Source organism: Heterodontus francisci, chromosome 34 (assembly GCF_036365525.1).
Source record: "Heterodontus francisci isolate sHetFra1 chromosome 34, sHetFra1.hap1, whole genome shotgun sequence".
Classification (NCBI taxonomy): Eukaryota; Metazoa; Chordata; class Chondrichthyes; order Heterodontiformes; family Heterodontidae; genus Heterodontus; species Heterodontus francisci.
This window is the reverse complement of record NC_090404.1, coordinates 9521086-9530031: the sequence shown is the minus strand read 5'-3', so window position 1 is coordinate 9530031 and position 8946 is coordinate 9521086.

The window sequence follows — 8946 nt, the reverse complement described above, 5'->3', positions numbered from 1 at the left end:
AGTTCTGTAATTAGTTTTTGTAGTAATGGCGTCTTTATCCTTTTGTTCTTGTTATTTATGAGCCTGTATTAATTGAATGTATCCTGCGGTATTTCATAAGTATATCTTGTTCCATCATCTCTACACACTGATTGTCTTTACACGCTGGTTTCACACATGTTTTGTGTAGATTTTATGCATGAAGTAGTTTTGTAATTTCTGTATTGATCTTGAGGCTGTGGAATGTGCCATTATTTAATAATGAGTACTGCATATCACGAGGCGCCATATTATCTTAGTAGAAAACCATTAAATTTAATGAAAGGACCAAAAATTGCTGTAATGAGAGGTTCTATTCCGCAGGTGACTGACACCTTATGGAATCTGTTAGGAAGTGACATCCGCAGATGACTTCCACTCAGGGACTGATCATACACTGCCTGAACCAATCAGAGGCTGATCATGCACTGCCTGAACCAATCAGAGGCTGATCATGCACTGCCTGAACCAATCAGAGGCTGATCATGCACTGCCTGAACCAATCAGAGGCTGATCATGCTCTGCCTGAACCAATCAGAGGCTGATCACGCACTGCCTGAACCAATCAGAGACTGGGAACAGCAATGATTATGAGCATGGCCAGTGCACCAGAAAGGGTTAAAAAGACTCACTGTGCGCAACACAACGCAGAGTGTGAAGTTGGAGACCGCATACCCGGTGACAGAGGAGATCATGTGTCGATCTGCGCCCAAGGCTGAATCAAGAGGAAGACCCACATTGAGCCAGTAAAGTCACTGCCTAACTTTTCACTTTTGTTACTGAATAAATGTTTCCTGATATTACAACACTCTTATTGCCTGCATGGTTATAGTTTCAAAAGGACAAATTAATATTAAGTGGGTAAAGTCTCACAGAGTGGTTAAGGTATTGGATTTTGAAATCCAGTGAGGTTTACAAGGCTGGTTCAAACCCTGCTCACAATGAATTTAATTCAGCCAGTGTGTAGTCATGGCCAACTGGTTAAAGTGATGGACTAGAAATCCATGCGGGGGAGGGGAGGGGATGGGATGGGGGTGGGGGGGAGGGGTTCTGCCTGAGCAGGTTTGAATCTTGCTGGCTACGCCCCTGGTTATTTCTAATTTTAGGGCAGTCTCAGGATAAGGGGCCAATCACTCAGGACTGAGATAAGGAGAAATTACTGCACACAAAGGGTTGTGAATCTTTGAAATTGTCTACCCAGAGGATAAGATTTTTGGTCTCACAGGGAATCAACGGATATGGGGAGCGGGTAGGAAAGTGGAATTGAAACCCAAGATCAACCATGATCATATTGAATGGCAGAGCAGGCTCCATGGGCCATAGGGTCTACTTCTGCTCCTATTTCTTACATTTTTCTTGAGTTAGAGTTAATAAGACCCAGAACTCTTACAGAAGGGATTCATTCAGTCATTCCGCCTCACTGAACAAGTGAAGCAACATTATAATTAAAATATAAGAAATGCTGGAAATACTCAGCAGGTCTGACAGCATCTGTGGAGAGAGAAGCAGAGTTAACGTTTCAGGGCAGTGACCCTTCTTCAGAACTAGCAAATATTATAAGCAAGTAAAGCAGGGATGGGGCAAGAGATAACAAAGGAGAAGGTGTAAATACGACAACGTCACAGAATAGCTGACTAGAACGTCGTGGAGCAAAGGCAAACAATATGTTAATGGTGTGTTGAAAGACAAAGCATTAGTACAGATAGGGTGTTAACGGACTGAAAATTGAACAGCTGCAAGTACAAACATGAAAAAAACAGTGGGTAAGCAAACTGAACAAACTAAGATGAAATAAAATAAAGTAAACATTAAAAAAATATTTTAAAAAGGAAAAAGAAAAAAATAACTAAAAATAAAATTAAAATGGGGGGCCTGTCATGCTCTGAAATTATTGAACTCAATGTTCGGTCGGGCAGGCTATAGTGTGCTTAATCGATAAATGAGATGCTGTTCCTCGAGCATGCATTGATGTTGACTGGAACACTGCAGCAATGCCAGGACAGAGATGTGAGCATGAGAGTAGGGGGGAGTGTTGAAATGGCAAGCAACCGGAAGCTCGGGGTCCTGCTTGCGGACTGAGCCGAGGTGTTCTGCAAAGCAGTCACCCAGTCTGCGTTTGGTCTCCCCAATGTAGAGGAGACCACACTGTGAGCAGCGAATACAGTATACTACATTGAAAGAAGTACAAGTAAATCGCGGTTTCACCTGAAAGGAGTGTTTGGGGCCTGGGATAGTGAGGAGACAGGAGGTAAATGGGCAGGTATTACACCTCCTGCGATTGCAGGGGAAGGTGCCATGGGAAGAGGACGAGGTGGTGGGGGTAATGGAGGAGTGGACCACTTCTTCAGAACTAGCAAATAATAGAAATGTAAATGCAAGTAAAGGCGGCGGGGGGGAGGGGGGCAAGAGACGCGGCATGGACGCGGTGGGCCGAAGGGCCTGTTTCTATGCTGCACGACTCTATGACTCTGTTACAAAGGAGATGTAGATAGGACAAGGTCACAGAATAGCTGACCAGAAGGTCGTGGAGCATAGGCAAACAACATGTTCTGAAGAAGGGTCACTGACCTGAAACATTAACTCTGCTTCTCTCTCCACAGATGCTACCGGACCTGCTGAGTATTTCCAGCAATTCTTGTTTTTATTTCAGATTTCCAGCATCCGCAGTATTTTGCTTTTATTATAATTAAAATATACCTGCATAATATTTTGGAGGAGAAGAACGGCAAATAAGGTCCATCCCAGCTTGCAAAAGATTTTTTTTCACAAAACAAGCAAGTGAAATGTTCTAATAGGGAGTGGTGTCCATCTTTCTATGGGGCAGTGGCGTTTCATTTCGCTTGGCTTAATGGCATTGGAGAAGTTTTGCCCCTAACAAAGATGGCGACGATAACACCCCCGCCGCCCCAGAACGCAGCTGATGCGCGCGTGTGGTGATTGTCAAATGATTTTTTTTTCCGCATCGAGAGGTTTGAGCGGGAATCCTTAATTGTGGCCAGTGTTGCCATGGCTGCCGGGGCGGGGCTTGGTAACGGCGCGCGCCGGCACAGGTGGGCCATCGAGCTCGAGCTGAGCAGCAGCAGGTGAGCGGCCGCGGAGAGAGCCGGCAGCCGGCAGGCCTCTCTCCTAGGGAGGACACCACTCTGACTGGGGCCACCCAAAACACTGAAACACGGGGATTTTAATGTCACAGCCTTTGAGGGGGAGGCAATGGGTGTGAGAAAACCTGGTTGAAAATTATCGTAAAAAGGCAGGAAGACAGCAGCTGGAGACAGAGTGTGAGTTTGGGAATTTAGTAAGTGTGAGAATTTTAAGAGTTAATTTCTTTCTAAAAGCTAATCAAGTTTGCATTTAGCTTTTGACTACAATTTACTGTTAATTTTCTTTCAGTCTTGGGGATAAATAAGTTCCCTACTGGAGAGGCAGCTACAGTTAGTTAATGAGGGAGCTGGTTAGAACTGGTTTCTCCAGTCAGCAGTGCATGACTCAGTTCTGTAGAGTTGCACCTGTGAGAATAAGAAATACTGAAATGTTGTTTCTACAGCTTGTGGAAAGTTACCAAGAAGTCATTTGTGCACAACATAATGAAATCACTGACAAAGTGAACTGATAAGGGTCTGTAAGTGGAGACCTTAAGACAGTACATCACTGACAAAGTGAACTGATAAGGGTCTGTAAGTGAAGACCTTAAGACAGTACATCACTGAAAAAGAGAATTGATAAGGGTATGTAAGTACAGACCTTGGGACAGTACATCACTTAAAAATTGTGCTTAGGCAGATAAAAGAGAAACAGCAAGAGTTAGAACAAAGGATGTAGTGAATAAGAAACTGCCCCACTAAGATAAAGGCTGACAGCTGCAAGTTAAAACACATAATGGAGAGCCAAATAAGGTAAAACAAAAACAAGAGTTAGGGGCTAGAAAGTTAGAGTAGGGGGAGAAGTAAACAGAGGAGGAGACTGTAGCAACCATAGGATAGGTTAGTGTCATAATACGTTATAACCAATAATGTAAAATAAAGGCGTGGACAAATGGATTTGTATTGTATAAACATGAACTGAATATGTTGATCGGTGTGCCTGCTTGTAGGACACCCGATCTTGCAAGACCGTTAAATAAACCTTCTTCTTCAGAGTTTGACTTGGTGTAAATTATTATTAAGTGGGCTACGTTTCTCACACACCCAGTATAAATAACAGATGGACTGACTAAGCGCAGGAAGTAAGCAGGCATGAAGGTAGCAGCTCGAGATAGAGTTTGGCCAGCGGGGGAATTTGGTGCAGTGACGGAATTCAGTCAGTGTGGGAATTTGGTGCAGTGATGGAGGACGTGCTCCTCTAATCTTTTCCAAAGAAGGAGTGGTCTGATAAAGGAAGCCAGAGATCAGTAGCGAGACCAGAGAGCTGATGCCCAGAAGCATTAATTAGGCAAGCAGGCAGGTGAGTTTCTTTTTATTCTTTCATGGGATGTGGGTGGCGCTATTTGTGCAAGTACACCCACAGGGAGGGAGTTCCAGGATTTTGATTTATTTCCAAGTCAGGATGGTGTGTGACTTGATAGGGAACTTGCAGGTGATGGTGTTCTCATACGTCTGCTGTCCTTGTCCGAAGTAGTAGAGGTCGCGTGTTTGGAAGGTGCTGTCTAAGGAGCTTTGGTGAGTCGTTGTAGTGCATCTTGTATATGGCACACACTGCTACCGCTGCGCCGTCGGTGGTGGGAGTGAATGTTTAAGGTGGCAGATGGGATGCCGATCTCGCGGGCTGCTTTGTCCTGGATGGTGTCGAGCATTTTGAGTGTTGTTGGAGCTGCGTCCATCCAGGCAAGTGAGAGTATTCCATCACATTCCTGACTTGTGCCTTGTCGATGGTGGACAGGCATTGGGGAGTCAGGAGGTAAGTTAATTGCCGCAGAATTCCCAGCCTCTGACCTGCTCTTGTAGCCACATAATTTATATGGCTGGTCCAGTTCAGTTTCTGGTCAATGGTAACCCCCAGCATGTTGATGGTGCCGGATTCAGCGATGGTAATGCCGTTGAATGTCAAGGGGAGATGGCACTTGTGTAGTGCAAATGTTACTTGCCATTGATCAGTCCAAGCCAGAATGCTGTCCAGATCTTGCTGAATGAGGGCTTGGACTGCTTCAGTATCTGAGGAGTCGCAAATGGTACTGAACATCGTACAATCATCAGTGAACATCCCCACTTCTGACCTTATGATAGAGGGACGGTCATTGATGAAGGAGCTGAAGATGGTTGAGCCGAGGACACTACCCCGAGAAACTCCTGCAGTGATGTCCTGGAGCTGAGATGATTGGCCTCCAATAAGCACAACCACCTTCCTTTGTGCCAGTTATGACTCCAAACAGCCAATAGAGAGATCCCCCCCCCCCCCCCCCCCCACCACCGACCCCGACCCCGATTCTCATTGCTGTCAATTTTACTTGGGCTCTTTGCCACATTCAGTCAATGCAGTCTTGATGTCAAGGACAGTCACTCTCATCTCACCTCTGGAATTCAGTTCTTTCGTTCATGTTTAGACCAAGGCTGTAATGAGATTTGAAGCTGAGTGGCCCTGGCGGAACCCAAATTGAGCATCGGTGAGCAGGCTGTTGCTGAGTAAGTGCCGTTAGAAGGTGTTGTCGACAGTGCCATCAATTACTTTGCTGATGATGGAGAGTAGACTGATAGTGCAGTAATTAGCTGGATTGAATTGGTCTTACTTTTTTGTGAACTAGACACACCTGGGAAATTTTCACTCTGTCAGGCAACCTTCTGACACACTAGGCTGTTCAGTCTGGGGAGAAGCCAATCACTTTCTCTGTATGTTGAAAAGAATTTATTACTTTATCCAACTCTGATACAACACTGTGTTCACACTGATATCAGACCTTTTCAATGTTCTGACTGTGAGAAGAGCTTTTAAAATCTAACAGGAACTGGTAACACACCAATACATTCAGTGGAGAGAAGCCGTTCACCTGCTCCAAATGTGGGAAGAGATTCACTACATTATGCCACCATGTAACACATCAGGGAACTCTACAGGGGAGAGGCTGTTATATCTGCTCTGAATGTGGGAAGAGATTCACTGCATTATCCCACCTTCCAACATTCCAGCGAGCTCACACAGGGGAAAGGCTGTTCCCCTTCTCTGTCTGTATTCATGCACTCATCCAACCTGTAAAAACACCAGTGAGCTCACATGTGAGCGCAGGGATTGGATTCTGCTGCTTCTGCTGTTGTTAATCACATCCAACAACAACTTGCCTTTATATAGCATTTTTAATGTAGTAAACTCATCTCGAGGTGGGTTATCAAACAAAATTTGACACTGAGCCACATAAGGAGAAATTCAGGCAGATGTCCAAAAGCTTGGTCAAACAGGTAAGTTTGAAAGAACATCTTAAAGGAGGAGAGGGCCAGAGGTGGAGAGGTTTAGGGAGGAAATCCAGAGCGCAGGGACTAAGCAGCTGAAAGCATAGATGCCAATGGTAGAGTAAACAAAATAGGGGATACACAAGAGGCCAGAATTGGAAGACGACTGATATATCAGAGGGTTGTAGAGCAGGAGGTGATTACAGAGATAGGGAGGGTTGAGGCCATGCAGGGATTGAAAATAAGGATGAGAATTTCAAAATCGAGGTGTTGCTTCATAGGGAATCAGTGTAGGTCAGCGAACACAGGGGTGATAGGTGAATGGGATTTGGTTTAGGACACGGGCAGCAGAGTTTTGGATGACCTCAGGTTTACTGAGGGTAGATTATGGGAGACCGGTCAGTATTGGAATCGGGTGCATTTGCTGTAATAAAGATGGAATAAAAACAGAAAGTGCTGGAAGTACTGAGCAGGTCTGGCAGCATTTGGGGGGAGAGAGAAGCAGTGTTAATGTTTCAGGTCTATGACCTTTCATCTGTTCAGATGCTGCCAGACCTGCTGAGTATTTCCAGCACTTTCTGTTTCTTTTCAGATTTCCAGCATCTACAGTATTTTGCTTTTATTTTAGTAATAAAAATGGCAGTCAACTTGACACAAAAAGTGAATTGTACTCAAACCCCCTCGGCTGCTCGCTGTCTCCCGCACTGCACAGAGACGTGGCCAGGGTTGGGGCGGGAAGCGGGCAGTCTAGGGTGGAGCGAGCAGCCGAGGGGTGGCGCAGGGAGTGAATGGCCGTGGGGGGAGCGGCTGAAACAGCGAGGTGGGGAGTGAACGGCCGAAGCGGCGGGGCGGGCAGCGAATGGCTGAGGACGGGAATTGGCTGAAGCAGCGAGGCAGGGATCAAACTGCGAGTAGTCAAAAAGTGGTGATTGAGGCGGGGATGGCTGGAGCGAGCGGAGTACTGTTGGGGGGAGATGGAGGCAGCGATCGCTGCCATTACGTCTGACATCATTTCGTGGTGACGTCATCCCGAGCGTGTGCGGATTCAAACTGGCAAATATTCAGACGCGCTGATGAGGACAGCGATCGCTCTGCATCATCAGGAGAGACACTGATTGCAATAATCAAGTCTAGAGTTAACAAAGGTATGGATGAGGGTTTCAGCAGCAGATCAGCTGAGGCAGAGGTTGAATCGAGTAATATTACAGAGGTGGAAACAGGCAGTCTTAGTGATGGCACGGATGTGTGGCCAGAAGCTCATCTTGGGGTCAAATATGACATGAAAGTGTTAAATGTCTGGTTTAGTCTCAGACAGCTGCCAGGGAGAGGAATGGAGTCAGCAGTTAGGGAGCAAAAACAATGGCTCCCATCTTCCTAATATTTAATTGGAGCAGATTTCTGCTCGTCCACTGCTGGATATCAGACAGTCTGATGATTTAGAAAAAGTGGAGGAAGCGAGAGAGGTGATTGTGAGGTAGAACTGGGCACTGTCAGTGTACATGTCGAAACCGATGCAGTAATTTTGTATAATATTGTCAAGGGGTAGCATGTCAATGAGAAATAGGAGGCCAATGATAGGTCCTTGGGGTGCACCAGAGGTAACTGCATGAGCAGGAAGAGAAACCATTGCAGTTGATACGCTGGCTACAAAATGATGAGTGGAACCAGGTGAGAGCAGTCCCGTCCAGCTGGACGACAGTGGAGAGGTGTTGGAGGAGGATGGTGTGATCAACTATGTCAAAGTCTGCAGACAAGTCGAGAGGATGAGGGGAGATAGTTTACCTTTGACTGTCACATAGGAGGTCATTTGTGACTTTGATAGGAGCTATTTTGTTATGGTATTTGGGGGAGGTGGTGGCGTAGTGGTTTTGTCACTGGACTGGTAACCCAGAGACCCAGGGTTTTGCTCTGGGGACATGGGTTCAAATCCCACCACAGCAGAAGGTGGAATTTGAGTTCAATTAATAAATCTGGAATTAAAAGCTAGTCTAATGATGGCCATGAAACCATTGTCGACTGTTGCAAAAATCCATCTGGTTCACTAATGTCCTTTAGGGAAGGAAATCTGCTGTCCTTACCTGGTCTGGCCTACATGTGACTCCGGACCCACAGCAATGTGGTTGACTCCTACATGCCCTCTAAAATGGCCTAGCAAGCCACTCAGTTGTATCTAACCGCTAGGAAGTCAATAAAAAAGAATGAAACCGGACGGACCACCCGGCATCGACCTAGGCACTGGAAACGACAACGGCAAACCCAGCCCTGTCGACCCTGCAAAGTCCTCCTTACTAACATCTGGGGCTTGTGCCAAAGTTGGGAGAGCTGCCCCACAGACTAGTCACTCACGGAATCATACCTGACAGACAATGTCCCAGACACTGTCATCACCATCCCCGGGTATGTCCTGTCCCACCAGCAGGAAAGACCCACCAGAGGTGGCGGCACAGAGGTATACAGTCGGGAGGGAGTTGCCCTGGGAGACCTCAGCATCGACTCCGGACCCCATGAAGTCTCATGGCATCAGGTCAAACATGGACAAGGAAATATCTTGCTG